At 39.6% G+C, this 17,335-nt stretch overlaps 1 long non-coding RNA gene across 2 annotated transcripts in view; it reads left to right on the top strand.

Moving 5' to 3' along the window:
• Nucleotides 1-365: 365 nt before the first annotated feature.
• LOC142827888 (uncharacterized) overlaps nt 366-17,335 on the top strand; it is a 33,716-nt gene continuing 16,746 nt past the window's right edge. The window contains exons 1-3 of one of the 2 annotated variants that reach the window (XR_012902686.1): nt 366-1,442; nt 1,543-4,944; nt 6,922-11,328. This is a non-coding gene — a long non-coding RNA (uncharacterized LOC142827888). Of the gene's footprint in view, nt 1,443-1,542; nt 4,945-6,921; nt 17,155-17,335 lie in introns of those variants that run through there. The other variant, XR_012902685.1, reaches the window with a different exon arrangement.

The raw sequence follows: 17,335 nt of genomic DNA, 5'->3' as shown, positions 1-17,335 counted from the left end.
CAGTAAGTCTCGAGAGCGGGGGGTTCAAGACGTCTGGGTGATCAGGCCAGGCATTCACTCGATGCGAATCCCCAGTGAGAGAGGGGCTGCCTGCCTGTTTTATTGCCTGTGAACTTATCATCCCATAGGTTGGTTTTTGCTGCAGTGGGTGGAGTAGCAGGCCTGAGCACAAGTCAGCCCATTGGCTGATCTTTCACTGCAATGGATGGAGCGAGCAGGGGAAGATTATTAATTTACATGCCCTTATATGGAAAACACTCCACCTCACAGACAGAGCCCCCTATACCATTTCTGACGTTCTGTCTCGGACAAAAAGCAGGAGTACAGAGTTCAAATTCCATAGCCCATTATTTCAAAATGACGCACCACTTATAAATTCAAACTTGGAGGGGTTATTTCGGAATAAGATCCTAGTGTAGACCAGGGCTTAGTGTTATGTCAGGAAGGATTTGATGACATCTTTTGCCTGGATATACTGTGGTGTGGGGTATTTTTTGAGTTCTTTCTAGCAGGTGGTGTCGGAGAGTTGTTAGTTGGCCTCATTAACATAGTTCTTCTGGTTGAGGACTACCTTTGATTGCTAGTTTGATCAATATCTGGTTGTTAGATTTTAGGGACTGTATGGCTATCCTCTCAGCAGTGTTGAGATTGTGTTGGATGTGATGTCAATTTTTTGTCTGAAGCAATCAATGTAAAGATCAGGAGTGTGGTTTCACCTGCTCTTTGTTATCCAGTCTGATTATTCTTTTTTTTTTCTTATGATTGTCAATGGGAATGTGGTAATTGTAAGTGGTATTGCTGTGGAAATTTTTTTTGAAGCAGAGACAGTGGAAGAATTTTTCTAGTTTTCCACATTTTAATTTAGTATCAGGTTCTGTGGTGAGGTAAAAGTTCATAAAAAGAAAACATAACTCAGCTTCAGTGAGGGGAAGTTTTGAGAAATTGATGACATTCAGGTGTCATGTCGTAGTCATGTGGTGAGTGCTTGAACCATGGTTTCTTCCAGATGTGGAATTCTCTGGGTTGTGGATTAGTTGTAGTTGGTTCTGTGTGTGTGTGTGTGTGGCTATCATCAGGCTATCATCAGGGTTTTATGTTAGAGTTTTGTTTTAGTTTTAGGGTTTGGGGTGTTTTGGGGGAGGTGGGTTGTTTTTTGTTTTGGGATTTTTTCTGTCTTTTTTTTATTATTATTTCCAGGGAACCTTCCTGGTTTTTTTCCCTCCAGTGTGTGGGAGACTATGAGACTAAATGTTTCTTCTTTGAGATGGCCCCATCTTGGAAGATACCAAATTTAGCCATATGAAATGGAAACTCCACAGCATGAGGAAAAAAAGAAGCAAAAATTAACAGTGACATCTACTTCCTGACCAAATGCAACAAGCAAAACTTCATCCCCAGATGTCTCATTATGACCCTTTTTCCCCATGGAGAGAGAAAAGAAGGTAGAAAATCCCAAATGAAATAGTAAAATATATGGGGGGGTACTTTCCAAAATAATAGATCTGCTTAATTCTCTTTCTTTTTATTTTCTCTCTTGAATAGCATGGAGTCAGTGCTACAATGGCACTGCAGGCTTCCCTAAACAAAGCACAGCTAGTGATCGTTCCTGCTTTCCAGGACAAGTGTTCAACCGTCCTTCCCTGTATAGTGTCCATCCCCTAAGGCAAATCATCTGAAGAATGAACCCTTGCCTGTTATACCCCGTTTCTGAAATGCTTTGCATTCAGCAATGTATGTTAGGCAGATGTGGCCTAATCCTGTTCTTACTGAAGTCATTTGGAGTTTTATCTTTGCAGGGCACTATTTGTGACCAGCGATGAACTGAATGTTTGCAATGAAACTAGACACCACACAAAATTCATCTGGTTTCAATGGCATCATACGCGAACTTGCAGCTTATATTATGGTCCTAAGAATTCTCCCCAAGGTTCACAAGCCTTTCATATGAACATGGGCTGAGTTTTCATTTTCCACACAGAGCTGATGGAACTCAGGGCTCTGAAAGCTTTCAATACAAATCAGAGGAAGGCTGTCAGGGATTTCAGTGCAATTTTGCTCTGTATGGTGAGTGTTTGAAACCTAAATGCACAGCAGAACTTGTACTTTTCAGAACCATGAGGAATGAAACCCACAAAAATGCCATGCAACCTGTTATAAAATAAAAACAACGTGTTTCCCACAACTCTGGTCACTGCATTTATTTATTTTGGATGGGACAGTTATGCTGTTTGCTGCAGTCTCTCACCACTGCAGAGTCCAATCCAAATTCTGCAGTGTAACAAAATAACAGGGGGAGCTGAGCAGCAGATAAGAAAGCAAGCACGTAACTATAATCCCTAGAATTTGTAGCCTAACATTTTGTGCTATGTATTTTATAGCTTATATAGCTGAAACTCTATTAGCGCCTTCCTCTACATGGAGCCAATGAATACAACAATGCAGAATATAAATGTTTCATGAAAATTTTGTAACAATTCCTTATGACAGACTCTCAAGTGAAAGAATTATTTAAAACAAGCCAATCAGACGTGGTTTTGCTGAAGACACTTGACCTTTGGCCTCTTTCTTTGACAGTACAGTTGGCAGGAACTGATGCCACACAGCATCTGATTGCTGCGTTGTAATTTCCTTTGGAGCCATGTATTTTAAGAACTAAAATAAGAAAGCTGTTTTACTTCTTCCTTTTTTCCTGTTTACCTGCTTTCTGAGCTCTAAGCTGCTTGCAACTCTGCCACCAAAATATCGAACCTCTAGCCATGATTAAAACTGAGCAGCTCCTTTTAAACTGGCACGGTTGATACTGTCTGTTGGGCATGGTCCCCTTCCTCCCGCAATATAACAACCTGTGTTGCTGTCACTATCCACCTTTTTTGTAAGGCTAATAATGGGATTCCAAGCATGAGTGTTGCACTGCAATGTGCTGCAACTCATCAATACACAATAAAACCCTACGTTTTCTCTCCTTCGTGTGTCCTAAGCAAGGGGACTGCAGTGTTTAAAAAAAAAGTGACCCTCTGTTTCAGTTACTGTGAGTTCTGTACTCTGGTATGTGCTATAACATTTTGGAAATGTAGGGTTTCATCACTGTGCCTGCCTCTAGCTTTGGGAACACAAATAAGTTCCAGGAGACCTATCATATGATTAGTGCCAGCGAATGAGAATGCTCGGAAAGGGCAGTAGTTGCCAAAACAGCAGATGTGTCCAAAGTCTGTACCAGTTAATTTTGTGACCTACAGAAATCACTGAGAGATTTATACTGCTAATTACCGACTTTGTTTCTGGTTTAATCATCCTTTCCTTCACCTTTCTAAAAATCTAAGCAGAGGGGACCAACTAATAATAAAATCTGAGGTAAAATGTGCTGTGGGTATATTTCTTTGCAAAAGACATCTTGTGTTAGCTACGATTTGGAGAGCCACAGTGAAGGACAGCCTATTTGTTCACATTTGTGGATGACAATTCTCCTTGCAGTGAAAGCAAAATGCATCTTTAAAAAAGATCGTTACAGTTTTGCACTTGAGAAAATGAGCTGCCATTGAGTGAATGAAATGTCAGATAAATGCACAAGAAAATAACTGCAACTGATGAATTCCTGTAGTAAAGAGTCAGAAGGTTACAGTCCTTTTGTGGAAAAGGGGGAAATGTCTTTCTTTCCTCAATTTTTGAAAAAAAAAAACCTGTATAAAGTCCCAATTCTGCAAATACTCCCATACATAACTTTCTACATGTGAGTAATTATCTTGAACCCATAAACTTTGGTTACTTATATGTGTAGGTGTTCTAAGATTGTAGCTTTGGTTTGCTGACCTGGGAGCTCAGGATGTAGATTGTCCCCTAATCCTATCATTTTCTAATTAGATAATGCCTTGCAATGATTTAGATATAAGTGTTCCCCTCTGGTTCCTGTGCTTAACCATCATTACACACAAACAATGGTAACTGTGAGGGAACCATGGATGAGTGGTTTGAACCCAAGACAGAAAATCAGGAGTTTTTGTGTTCTAATTCTGGCTTTGACACTGAATCCCCTGAGGCTATGGACAGGTTAGTTAATCTTTCTGTGGCTCAGTTTACCAATCCATAAAAGGAGGATACTGGCACTTTCCAAGCCACAAAATATTATTTTGAGGTAATAAATTAATTAATATTTGTCAAACAAATTGAAGATGAAAAGTAAGTGTATGTAGTATTATTAGATATTATCATTATTATTATCTTGTTATTAAATTGGGATTTCATAGGAATATATGGTAATAGTCATCTTTAAAAAACACAAAAAATTACAGAGTCCCTTCCCACAATAGGATTGAAGCTCTGATTTCAGAGAAGACAAATGAAAAAGTATAAGACATGCAATAAATACCTTGGTATCTTGTATTTTAGGAAACGTGTCAATTGGCAATTTCAGAAATTTTAATTCAGAAAGTGAAGAAACGAAGTTAAAGTCTAATCCTCGGACAAATAATTTACCATTGACTTCAGTAGTTTTTCCTGATTAAGGAGTGGAGGACTGCCTGGAACCTTTATTTCCAGTTTGTTCCTTGCAGAAATTAGAACTGTATCTTATGTTAATATGAATTTTCAATTACGTAGTTTCTTAGGTAGATTTTATCCACTGGCCTGGCTAGGAAAACAAAGTAACAGCAAAGTACTGAATTTAGTATTGATTGGTTTATATCTCCTCTCACATCAGGAAATAAATGTGGCTATTACTCATTGTATGAACTTTCCCCACCGAGTTCTTACTTTTAACAAAGATGCAGGGCAAGCAGGTTTTTAGAACAAACAACAATAAAAATGTCCACACCAATATACCACAGAATCAGATGTTTCCCCGATCTAGGAAAATTTGTTGTCAGGGACCTAATTCTGTATGAAAGGAATGTTGTTTCATTTCAGAACCAGAGATTTCCGACAAGACAGAGCATGAGCTTTCTGAAAGGGGTGAGCTTTTTGTTTTTTTTCTCACAAACATGCTCAGACATAGCTTTCCTTTCAGCTAATTAAGCTGTTTTAAAGCAAACTGGTCAAACAGTGACATCGTAGTGGGGAGCCTCGGAATCAATTGCGTGATATAGGAGGCAGGACATTTAAAGGATGACTTCTGCCATTGTTTCCCTTGGCTGAATCTTTTCTACTTGGTCAGTGCTGCCAGAGTGACCCCATACAATCGGGAGAATTCAAAGCCACTGACCTCGAGAGATGCCATTAAGAAGGCAACTGCAGAATAAGATTTCATGGTCAGGAGCCAAATTTACCCTCTCCTTCCAAGTCTTGATGCTTACAATATTTTATATGTATGTTTTCTTCCTGTCATTAACATATTGTTAAACCCACTGAATGAAAAGAGAATGCGGGGAGAGTCACATTGGGAGAGTCACATTGATTTTATGAAAGATGGGATTGAAAAGAAAATAAGCTTGTGGAATTTTTGGTGTTCCCTTCAACAGAATGACAATGAATAATTGGCAGGGGCAAGTTTCACTTTGCCAGCGCAGATGATGGACTCTCCGTGGCATATATTTTATAAAGCAGAGTATGACACCCATTGTTTTTCCAAGCTGCTGGATTAAAATCGGCAGATTTCAACATCTGCCAAATGACCATACAGATTCCCATGTGCAAAGAAAAGACACATTCCAAAATATTCTGTTAACAACTGGAGACACTGGCAGAAATGCTCCCCTAACCCTGTCTTGCCGAGGACATCAGTAAGTGTGTTCAGCCAGGCAGCAGACACAAATGAAACCTTGGGAAACCCGAGAACTCGGCAGTCACTGTGGTAGCAGCAAAGAAAAGACAATGAACATAGTGTTTGCCACAGGGGCACCATTTCAGATTGGGGGGAGGGCGACCTGTGTATGCCATGAAGCGGGAGAGAGACAGTAAGAGAATGGGAGGCAGACTGAGGACAGTGGCTTCAGCAGTGTTACTGAGCATGCTCAGTACAAGACATGCACCAAAAGGGGAGGGAGACCAAATCCTTCTGCTCTCCCCTGCCCCCCTTCTTCCCCCAGCCTGGGACTACTTAGGCACTGGAAAACTCTGCTTTTTTTTAATCAGACAACTTAGCAGTGAGCTGACAGGAACACTGTATCTAATTCCTATATAAAAGAAAGAAAATTAAATAAATATCAGACCCACTCATCTCTAACACTTAACATATTCTGGCATCTTGTGGCAAGTCACTTAAGGGACACTAGTTAACCTTAAAATTTTAATGTATACTCTTACTTTGTTACTAACTCTGAGGAGAGAGAGACTCCTGGCCTTTCTCTCAGTTCTGGAAGGGGAATGGGGTCTAGTGGGTTACAGCAAAGGGGCAGATACATTTCAGCTCTATATAAGAACATCAGAATGGCTATACTGGGTTAGATCAAAGGTCCTTCTAGCCTTGTATCCTGTCTTCCACAGTGGCCAATACCAGATGCTTCAGCAGGAATAAACAGAGGAGGCAATCATCATGATCCAACCCCTGTTACTCATTCTCAGTTCTGGTAAACAGAAGCTAGGGACACCATACCTGCCCATTCTGGCTAGTAGCCATTGATGGACCTATTCTCCTTGAACTTATTTTGTTTTTATTGGAACCCTTTTATAGTATGGGCCTTTCCAACATCTCCTATCAAAGAGTTCCACAGGTTGACCATGAAAAAATAATTTATTACCTTATAAATTTAATTGGATCAGCTTCTTGTATTATGTTAGTGAAGGAATGAATATCATTTCTTTATTCTATTTTTCCACACCATTCATGATTTTCTAGACCTCTAACATATCCCCCCATCCTTAGTCATTTCTTTTCCATGCTGAAAAGTCTCAGTCTTGTTCATCTCTCCTCATATGGAAGCTGTTCCTTATCCCCTAATCATTTCTGTTGCCCTTTCTGTACCTTTTCCAAATCCAATATTTATTTTTTAGATGGAGTGACCAGATCTGCATACAGTATTCAAGATGTGGGCATACAATGACTTTATACAGAAGCAATAAGGTATTTTTGCCTTATTTTTTTGTCTTATTATCTATTCCTTTCCTAATGATTCACAATATTCTGTTAGCTTATTAGTTTTTAGACTGCTGCTGCACATTGAACAGATGTTTTCAGGGCACTATCCACAAAGATTCTAAGATCTCTTTCTTGAGTGGTACCAGCTATTTTAGACCCCATCATTTTTGTATGTTTAATTAGGATTATGTTTTCCATGTGCATTACTTTGCACTTATCAACATGGAATTCCATCTGCCCTTGTGTTGTCTGGTCACCCAGTTTTGTGAGATCCCTTTGTAACTTTTTGCAGTCCGTTTTGGATTAGTCACTGTTTATCCTTTTTTCAAGAGCATTTATGAGACGTTTAACAGCAATGGTCCAAATGCAGATTCCTGTAGCACAACACCCATTCCTACTCTTTCCCCCTATCTTTTAAGTGGAGTACCTGGCAATGTTTTCATGATGATCTAACTATCTTTTAATTACCTAAATAGCCAGCCTTTCTTATTCTTAATCACCCTGCCCCTCCCTCTTTTTATAACAAACTCCCTGCCCCAAAGGCAAATCTGCAAGCAACTCAAACTGCTGCATTTAAGAACTGCCTCTGGAGTCAGAGCATGAGCTTTAAGCAGACCTCAAGCATGTGATCCAGGAACTCAAACTTGGGAGGGAGCTACTGCCCCCCCATAAATGGTGCCATGGTTTGCCAAGAGTTGCACCATGTAATTTTCAATAAGATAGCATTGAGGTGTCAAGGCCTTTTAAGACTTCACTTGAAAGAGAATCCTCTGAACTGTCATTCATGCTTAAATTTGACACTTTACACTCAAGTTTGAATAAAGACGCTAATTATCTTACCCATTACAAAGATAGCTTCCCCAATTATCACCTCTAGTATCATTAGCTCACAGACATTTACCTCCCCCCCCCCCATCCTCCTTCTGTTCTGAAATTTGATTTGTCCTTTTCATATGTGTTCATTTTTTTAAATTGTATCCTTTGGTATATAAGGTTGTGACAATTTTCTTCCACTTTTTGATCTGAGGAAGTGGGTCTGGCCTACGAAAGCTCATCACCTATTAAACCATCTTGATAGTCTTTAAAGTGCCACATAGTCCTGTTTTTTGTTTCAAGATTAGTCCCTGAGACATCTGGACATAGGGCTAGAATTTCAGGTGCTCAGAGCACATAAGACAAACATTGATAGTTTTCAGCCTCCACCTCCCATGTGGAGGGAGTGTCAAGAATCAACCTGGCCTTAGAAATAGCCCTTTATCCTGTTCCAACCCTGACATTTCCACCACCACTTCAGATTGCTCTGAATGCCCCCTTTGGCAGTGTTATGTGTGAGGCAGGAGGAGGATGGAGGAGAGTGCCCATCTGTCAGCTGAGCGTTTCCCAGAGCAGCTGCCCCGTGCAAAGGAAACTTACCCAGGGTAGAGGATCTGATCTTTGGAATAAAATAAAAGGTTTCAATTTTTGCAGTTTATCATCACCCTGTTTATTCCAGATATTGTTGGGTGACACTCCTGGTGCTTCTAGGGCTGTTTTAAATCACTTTTGTCTTCTTTCATTTTCTCTCCAGTTTTGCTTCAACTCTGGCTAACATTTATTTTCCATTATGTGGTCCACATGACTATAAGGACCTGAAGAAGAGCTCTGTGAAAGCTCCAAAACTTGTGTCTCTCACTAACAAAAGTTTTTGGAAAACACATCATTACCTCACCCACCTTGTCTTGCTAATATCCTGGGACTTACACAGGTACAACTCTGCATATAAAGATGTGTCATAAGAACGGCCATACTGGGTCAGAACAAAGGTCCATCTGGCCCAGTATCCTGTCTGCTGACAGTGGCCAATACCAGATGCCCCAGAAGGAGGGAACACGACGGGTAATCCTCACGTGATCCCTCCCCAGTTGTTCATTTCCAGACAAAATGGATGTCCTGAATGCTGCATTGAGGAGCAGCCATCCAGCTGTGTGGATTGGTTTCAGCTTAGTGTGCTGAATGGTGAGACTCACTGCCTGAATCAGCCCGACTTCACCAGGGCTTCCCAAATGGCTGTGCAAGGGGCTCTGCAGAGACAAGGACAGATAAAGCTGTCATTTCAGAGATACACTGGCCTCATATCTTGCAAAGCACGACTGCCATGACAGATGCTACCCTAGGTGTCAGATATGATTTTTTTCCCCCTCACTTCCCTCAGAAATCCTCAGTATGCCCAATGCATTTGTACACTTTGATTTCAACTATCTGGTGTATCATGAATGGGCAGTATGGATTCCATATAATAAAGCTTTTAAAACACGCACACTAAACAAAACCATTAAATAAATTTTATCATTGAAAACACTCTTGTAAAGATTTAGACTATTAGTAACGTTGACTACAAGTACAATTACGAAGGGATGTCTGAAGGATGTGGAAATTGTGTGTCATATTCTACTTTTTCCGATGGCAAATAATCCAGTCAGCTGTGTCTATTCTTCTACATTAAAATAGCAGCCGATCCTTTGCAGTTTATTTATTAGACTTAAACTATTTATGTCTCAGATTGTATCTGTCTTGAGCCCAGTGGGCCCAATTCCTCCCAGATGTAATTCTGCTATATACACACCTATGTAGACATTCCCCTTTCAAGGAGGCAGCTGTTTTAACTGACTTGCCTCTACTATTAACTCAGACAATCACATAATGCTGGGAGCTGAACGGAAGTTTCAGTAGCAGGTAACTAAAGCTGAAGCACAGTTAGGGCAAACAGACGTTAACAGAGATTATTATAGTATGACATATACTGACTTGAGCTGAGGTTCACAGTGGAAAATTTTAACCTCGTGGGTTTAAAAAGTGACCAACATTACTGCTTACTGCTTTTTCAATTAATGAGTTAATACTGTAGTTTACCGTACAAACTACTCATCTAGAGCCCCACAGTATAACATATAATATTGACTCTCTCTGTCATTATATGTCTATACTATTACACATAAAGCATTTCAAAATGCACACAAGAGAAGCAATGGCAACGTAAGTCGTGATAGCAGTCATAGGTTGAGGCAGTGTGCTCTAGAGCAGTGTTTCTCAACCTTTTTTTTATAAAGTACCCCTTTAAAAAAATTATAAGTACTCCCTTTTAAAAAGATTAAATTAGAAGTACCCCTAATACCTACAGTTTTCAGACACACACAATTTTTTTCTACCATTGCAACACATTTGTTTAAACAAGTTAATCGTAGCCGGGCAGGCGATGAAATTTTGGGGTATAAAAAGTACAAAAATAATAAAGCGCTGTAAAAATTACCAAAAAAATTCAGTTTTCTCCAAATTTCGGTTGTGTTGATGTACCCCCCAGACTTCTCTCGAGTACCCCTAAGGGTACTTGTACCACTAGTTAAGAAACACTGCTCTAGTGGGTGGACACAAGAGACAGAGACAGAGGTGCTGTTCCTGGGTTAGCCACTGGCTTTCTACATGACCTTGGGCAACACTCTTCACCTTTCCGTATCTATGATTTTCCCTCATGTCTATTGTCTATTTAGACTATGTTCTCTAGCATGGGAACTGTCATTTTGCATTAGTGACTGTTTGTACAGTGCTTAGCACATGGAGGCCCTAATTTTGGTTGGTATCTTTAGGCATTACTATAATAATATTATAATGACAATCAATGTAAGTGGATGGTTTGTAAAAGCGTATGGTTTCTGACTGCAATGTCCATTTAGAATTATTGTTAACTCAATAGCTTGATGTACTGGCACATCTACGCAGGGGAGCCACCAGAATGGCCAGGACCCTGGACAGGATGTGGGCTGCAGCTCCGTGCTCCCAGAAGGGGTTTGGCCTCAAACAAAATAGGTAGGTCTGGGGGCTAGTCTCCCGCTGCCAGTGTTTCAGCACCACCCAGAACTCCGGTGGTGATTTAAAGGGCCCAGGGCTTCAGTCGCCACAGCTGGTGGCTGTGGAAAGGAGTTCCAGGCCTTTTTCAATCAACAGCCCCAGTACAATTGCCCCCTTTGCCTGCCTCGTTGGTGGGCCTTCATCTATGGCTGTATCTGGAAATCTCACTCTTCATCCTGTCACAAATCAGACCATAGAGTTGGGGGAAAAGAGCACCCACTTCAGTATTTGGGACTTGATCCAAAGCTTATTGAAGTTAATAGGCATCTTTTCATTTACGTCCATGGGCTTTAGATCAGATACATTTTTGGTACCGGAGTAAAGTTTTTGTGATGGAATAAATAGTCTATTGTTTGTTACCATTGTAATATTCATTGTAATGGCAGGATGTCAGAGGGCCTCTTCTTGAATTGCTGGAAAACTTCTGTAAATCCAAGGAGGTAAGTGCCAGGTAGTTAATTGTATTAATAATTTATTTCAACTATCCAGACAGTGAAGTGCTCCATGACAATAAGTAACATAAACAATAGAAAGAAAATAGACTTTAAGAATAATTTTCATTGTACTCATCTAAATTAGTAGGATTTGGGTTTTTTGAATTGTTGTTTTTCTCAATAGTGCCCCTTTAAACACTATGCCATGCCATCATGGCTGTTCTGGGTTATGTGGAGGTGGTATTACTTCAATATCTCCCAGAAAAGAAACAAAAAAATCCTTGCAGGAAGTGTGCAGAAGCTAGTTTTTTTGAGACAGGTAATTTACTACTTGGCCAATGCTTGCTTACTTCATGGGCATTGATAGTTTTTTATATTGTTCTCCCACTCAGGAATCTGATTCCTCACTAGGTGGTTTAAACCTATGTAAAGTGAGAGTAAAACACTACCAGTGTTGGATACAGCATTTTACGTTTTCATAGCTGTAAATGACCAGTCAGGGTAGAAGAGCGATTGTCCCAAGGAATGACAGTGTCCTATCACAATAAGTCACTAAGGTAACTACTCCCAGAAAGACCCATTTCTGCAGGTAGCATTTCAGAAGTGCCTTAACAGCTTGCAGGGTTTAGGTACCTGTAGTTATGGTAACTATAAGTGGATAGGAAGTGAGTACGTCCCTGCACAGGCAAGTTAATGCCAGACTGACTTTGTTTGTTACTGCATTTTTGTTCCTGGAGTTGAGACCTGAGAAATGCCTCTAACTGGTACTGTTTTCTGGCCACTTGCTACTTTTCCTGTGTAGTTGCATGTTAAACATGATGACTTGCTCTACAGAAGCCATGTGTTGTCATAATGTAACATCATTAAACAAAGTGTTTAGAGCACTTTTAGCCGAGCCAGAACATGAACAACAAAACCCGCCAATTACAGTGTCATTTTGTGTAGTTGTTAAGGTTTCAAATGTCTCCAACTTTTTCTGGTAGGCCATATTGAGCATGTCACAGCGAACATCTGAGATAACGATTTGCTAGGCAATGTGCAATTCTCGACCCTTTTTTTTAATATCAGAGAAGAAAGAGTTCTTTATAATAATTTGGCTCAAATGTCTACACACATTGCTCCAGCGTCTGTAGCAGCATGTGTTTCTAGGATTGTTCTGGAAGAGAAAATGCAGAAACAGCAGGGAGCAGAAGATAAACAGGCAATTCGTGACTCATTAAAACAAGCATTGGTAGCCAACATTGTGGAGTGTGTGAAGGCCCCAGATCCAACTCGCCAATAAACTTTTTTTTACCAGCTGGACTTAGCATCTGTCAGAGTTTGGAAGGAGAGATAATCTGGTACAAATGATTTCAGTGTGTCGCTTTTATTAACCTGCCACCTTACATAACACTGCTGATTGGGAACTCAGGGAACTGTTTGAACAATGACACAGCTTATTGTTGGAATGTTACAACTTCACTATTAAAGATGCCTTTTCTTTTTAATTGTAACAAAGACGACTGAGTAACTGAAAAATTATAATGAAACAAATGTACAAAGCAAGATACGTGCCAGAACAATATTCCAAGCTGATCTTTTTTCTTAGCATTCAGTTCTTCATATAATTAATATACCTGAACAACTTTTTAGACAGCTTGTCACATTAACAGTTACACACAAACTCTGAACAAAACAAATGCCACACTGGGAGCACTTATCTAATCCCCCCTGCTATTGTAAATGGGCATGATATAGCTGAGGGTTTGAATGTCTGATTCAAAAAGTGAAATGCGAGTGGTCTAATGTTGTGACAGAGTCAACCTTTTGCATAAAAATGATTTTTTTCAAAGGTTTTAGAGAATTTTAAATGGCATTCATTTTTAATGACGTTTCCTTTATTAATGCCAAAACTCTCATTAACTACAAAAGGAAAAGGGTTAATCTCTAAAAGACTTTCTGCCTGGACGTGAAGAGAAAAATTATATATATATATATATTACTGTCTTCAGTGAGGGCAGACATTGCTAGAGGTTACACAACAAAGAGAAAAACCACAAAACAGTGTTTTGTTTCTTTTCCAGATCAGATGCCAGTAATTTCAAATTAATGGAGATGTTTACTCTCTAGTACAAAATTTGCACATATTAGATTATAAAATATGAATAAGCTGTTTTCCTCTAGCAAAATATAGAGCTGCCATTTCAAAAATGAAAACTGCATAGACTTTGTGAGGAAGGAAAAAAAGACTAAGGAATACCTCACATTTCATTACGGTTAGCCTATTATTTGTAGTTTTGAAACTTTATTGGTCCCCAGTCTAATCTTTTCTGAGTATAAAAACATTAACATATGGTTTAACACAGCACAGGGCTGGAAAGTCCATATCCCAAATGCACATTGTATGCAGGGTGACATTCACACTAAATATCATCCCATAGGGTCTGTACTCCATTTTACCTGGGATTGGAGAGCCATGAAATCTCTGGAAAAGTTGTTCATGAGTCTGAACCAAATGGTGCACAGTGTACTGAGATACTAACAGTGTATGCTGCTGCCAAAGGTTGTGGCTCAAATGTCTCTCTAAGTAACATTAAAAATCTGCTGCTTCATGCCTATGAATTTCAATATTTATAGTGTTCAATAAAATGGTCCACTGTCAGAGAGAGATGGGCCACTGTGCTCTCGCTGAGCAGATGGGCTGCAATATGGCACATTTACATGGACCAGCTGTGGAGTGCAGAAATGAATGCTGGTCATAGACAGGGTACAGGCACCACATCTGGAATGCTAACAGACTGGCCTGCGTATCCATTGTAAACTTTCCTTCAGCAGGATGAGCTCTGATTTAAAGCTGCTCAGTGTACCTTAAACTGCATCAAGAGTCCTCATTAACACAAGAGACTACAGTGAGGTTTAGGGCCTGGAACTTCTCTGTTGGGCATCTGTTAGAATCCGAGAATGGCACTCTGTAGACTACGGTAGAGACGCCCCCGGGAGAGATTCTCTTACGTATGGAGTTATGTTCTAAATTTAACATTTTTTCATTCTGTTCTGCACAGTGTTATTATATTTTACACGGTATATTTTCTGATAAATGTAGAAAATAAACTCAGCCTTCCTCCCAGGGGAGATCTGCAGATATTTGAAAGCTATTTGATATTTGATCAAATTGTTTATTTTGTAAGCAGAAAATGTCAAATACTATAGCACTGATTAATAGTAATAAAAATTACTCATCTACCACATTTTAATTACCAAAGTCATTTTTAAAACCTACCAAGCCACCAGGCTATATGTGGTTTTGGAATATGGGCTTGATTTCCATTTACACAGAGGCAGCTTTACTTTGCTTTAGAGATAAAATCCTGACTTCAGTTAAGTCTATGGGGAAATTCCCAGTAGATCCAGGATTTCCTCTAGCAATATAAAGAGACTTTTCAAAAAGTGGGTGTGTAAATATAATTTACTCACATCTTAGGGCTACTTCACACTACCAGAACAGCCTACCATGTTTTTAGTGTAAATGAGAATCAGAAGACTATGTAGCTCATATTTTCAATACAGTGTTTTTTTTGTAAATTGTTGACCTAAGAAGAGAATTATTGAAATGAATCCACATCTGGTATTTCAACTTTGGTTGCAGACTTTGCTATTGTAGTTAAGTGAAATAGCCACATAATTTAGGGTTGTATTTCCATTAGAATATTGATATATAAGGCAAACTACCCCTTTTGGAAATCAGTGTCCTCCAATGTGCTGCCTCCCTAATGCAGGCCTTTTAAATACTGTACAAGCGCTGAACAGTACAGAAACTGCTAGTGCTTCTCTTACGAACCCGTTCTCACACGGTTGAAACTGAGGCATAAGAATATAACTTAAACTAAATAATCAGGTCTTGGGGCTGCAATTTTCAGTGGTACCTAGGAAATTTGGTGGATTTTTACATACTTTCCATATTTTGAAGCCAAAATGTGTTAATAAAGTCTAGTGTTAATACTCATGCATGGCATACACAATAAGGATTCCCCTCTTGTAGAATATGAATGCATATTTTAAAAACAAAACCTGAAAAGCAGCTACATGCATTTGGGTCCCTATTCTGCTCTCATTGAAGTTAAAGACAAAACTCCCATTAACTTTCAATGGGCTCTGGATGGAGTCTTTTGTTTTCTATTACTCTAGAATGCGTTTTACAATACACTGCAAAGTCGCATGGTGCCCACTGTTTTGCAGATCAGTAGTAATACACAAAGGCTGTATGTAACTGAATGGGTACACTGGTAAGATGGAAGGTCAAAGGGAACCTGCCACTTGCACAGGAGGTATAGCCATAACATTTTTGTCTTAGTAATTGCTGATGACAGGCACTATATAGACTTGAATGTGCAGGGTGTAGGTACCTCTGCATCTTGCAAGAACAGAAGAATGGACCAGTGATTAGGAGATTTCCATTCAACTTCCAGCTCTCCTAGACTTCCTGTGGGATTGCAGGCATGTTGCTTGGTCTCTCTGGGCCTCAGTTCCATATCTCTAAAATGGGGAGAACAGCTCTGTCCTATTTCCCAAGAGTATTATGAAGGCTGTTAATTACCCCAGGAGTACCTGCAATAGCTAGAGGACTCAGTATGTCATAGGACTGAATGCTGGTTTAGAATAGAAAGAAAGCTTAAGGCAATCGCTGCTTAAAATGAAGAACAAAGATTTTTTTAAATTTTATTTTGGCCCCTCAGATATGCATGGGCAATTTAAATTAACTCCACATTAATTGGAAATACAGGTTGAACCAGCTGAAAATACAGGTTGAACCTCTCTAGTCCTGCATTATTTGGTCTGGTAACATCGGTGGCCTGGCATGATTATAGTTAACTAGATGCCCACTTATAATAGGTGTGGCCAAGTTTCCCGCCGCTCCATAAAGTTTGTCTACAGCCACCAGTCCTGGCTCTCAGTGTTCTATGCTATTATTTAGCACTAATTTACCCCTAAATGTCTTCTAAGAGTCCAGGAAGTAGTAGAAGAGTTGGTAATGCTGCTAGACAATATTGACCTCCTGTGGTCCAGCAAATTCTCTGGTTCAGCAGCAGTCAGGTCCTAAGGATGCTGGACTAGGGAGGTTCAATCTGTACATGATTTACCTGAATGTGAATATACTGCTCCATCCAAAGTCAGAGCATGTGGGAATAGAGGGCATGTAGAGTCATTTCCAGCCAATGTGGAATCCACATGGATTTCCTAACCTGTTCTAGTTACCTCCTCTCCAAAGTGACAGATGCAGCCTTTAGAATCCTGAGCCATTCCTGGATGTTCATCATCAAGCAGCGTTTCAGTTCAGAAATGTCTGGCTCCACATGTGCTTGTCATGGTCTGCTGAACACACAAGTTTGCCTATCTTTTAGAGGGGGCTTTGACCATACCATCAAGACAGGATACAAGTGTATTTACATCTAGATTCACCTCAGAAACCCATAAATAGCATGCCCCTTTAATACAGAGTTCACATACCATATATTGTGCTTCCAGCTGTTACTGCTGGCCATTTTTCTCCTGTTCTGTTGTGAGAGCAGCATAGTGTGCTGTAATGCATCTGGATTAGGGGTACTGTAAACAAATAGAGGGATTAAGATAATGAATTGAATCTAATGCAGCAGTAGGTGAAAGCGGACACTGGACTGCTTTCCTTCTCAGCCTGTGATAACAAAGAAAGAAATCTGGCTGCTGAGTAATAAGGTTGCCATATTTGAACTTTCAAAAAAGAGGACATCCCTGAGAGAGAGTGTATCTGTATCAGTATCTACCAACTCGCGTTGTATGAATGTGTTATATAATATAATATAATATAATATAATATAATATAATATAATATAATATAATATAATATAATATAATATAATATAATGTGAGCTGGTAGATATGATACAGATACACTCCTTCTCAGGGGCGCCCTCTTTTTTGAAAGTTCAAATATGGTAGCCCTAGGAGTAAGCTTGAGATAGAAGCAATTATTTTATGGGATCAGTTGCCTTTCAGCCAA

The sequence above is a fragment of the Pelodiscus sinensis genome, chromosome 3 (genome assembly GCF_049634645.1).
Source record: "Pelodiscus sinensis isolate JC-2024 chromosome 3, ASM4963464v1, whole genome shotgun sequence".
NCBI lineage: Eukaryota > Metazoa > Chordata > Testudines > Trionychidae > Pelodiscus > Pelodiscus sinensis.
The sequence above is the reverse complement of the archived record's forward strand: the minus strand, read 5'-3'. Positions and strand labels throughout refer to the sequence as shown.